We start from the raw sequence: 1,502 nt of genomic DNA on the forward strand, positions 1-1,502 counted from the left end.
CCAGCACTGCCCACGCAGTGTTGGGAAATGTCTTCTCCCGTGATGGGAAGGCCAGTGAGAACCAGATCAGTCAAACCCAGAGGCAAGTCTCCCCATTTGAACTTCAAAATCTAAGCTGACACTCTGCTTCCTGATCCTTCCCCTGGGGTCAGCAAACAAGAGCCTGTCATGTCCCTGCTATGGGTGTGGATTCTCCATGGCTCCCACCTTCCCAGCTTGGAGCAGGAAGGCAGCTTCAGAGGCATCCATGGAAGCAGCTGCTTGTCTAGTGGGTGACAACTTCCTGCCACCACATAAGGCTCATGCCGTGCTGTGACCATGAAGCTTGAGCCTTGGTTTTCTTGGTCCTTTGTGAAGAAACTGGAGACTTCTGAAAGCCCCTGTAGCAGGCTGAACAATGACACCAGGGCATCAGCTGTCAGCTCTAGAACCTGTGAATGGACCTATTTGATAAAAGGGTCTTTGCAGATGTGATGTTAAGGATTTTGAGATGGGAGATTATCCTGGACTTTTCCAATGTGCCCTAAACACCAGCTCAAGTCATAAGACAGATATGCAGAGGGAAATCAGAAACCACAGAAGAGCAGGAGGCACCGGGACCATGAAGGTCGAGACTGGAGGGATGTGGCTGAAACTCGAGGGGTACCAGCAGCCACCAGACGCTACAAGATGGTAAGGACAGACTCTCCCTAGAGCCTCCAAGGGAGTGTGGCTCAGCCAACACTGCAACTTCGGCCCAGGGACACTGATCTCAGAGTTCTGGCCTCCTCAGCTCTGAGAGAATCAATTTCTGTTGTTTGAAGCCACCACGTTTTTGTCATTTGTGACAGTGGCCTCAGGAAAGGAATCCAGCTCTAACCCCACCCAGGTGCTGGAGAAACACAACACAGAGGAGGACACTGCGGGCCCTATGGAAAAGGAGGTTGACAAGAAGTAAAACCCCACCTGGCACTGCTTTGTGGGTAGGACCTTCAGGTTACATGACACAGGAAACCACACATTTCATCTACGTCTACCTGGGCTAAGTGGCCATTCTGCTGTTCACATCTGGGTAAAAGCAAGGATGTGCCACACACCCAGTGATCCATCCAAAAACAAGGACTGAGGCCTAAATTCCAAATGCCAGGGACTGGAGTCTTCTGCCTCGCCTGAGGGAGCAACCTCGATCTTTGAACCTTTACCTTGTTGTTTCCTACAGGGCATGCTCTCTGCTGATTTGTTGTGGTTACAAAACAACCAGCAAACAACTTATGTTTGTCTTTATTTTCACTGAGAAAGAAGAGACTTCACTACTTCAACAGGAGGGTCCATCTTGTCAGGACTTGCTGTTATGGGAGAAAATTGTGACAGATCACTTGTGCACTTATCCTTCTCGTGACCACCGTGACATGCCAGACCTGCTTCTACTGCAGGTGTGAACAGCAGAGGAGGCCCATGAGAATGTGCATGAAGACTGCACAGCAAAGCTATGGCTGCAAATACCTCCCCCAAGCATCTCCAGG

The sequence above is a fragment of the Equus quagga genome, unplaced genomic scaffold, assembly GCF_021613505.1.
Source record: "Equus quagga isolate Etosha38 unplaced genomic scaffold, UCLA_HA_Equagga_1.0 HiC_scaffold_2668_RagTag, whole genome shotgun sequence".
In the NCBI taxonomy this organism is placed as follows: domain Eukaryota; kingdom Metazoa; phylum Chordata; class Mammalia; order Perissodactyla; family Equidae; genus Equus; species Equus quagga.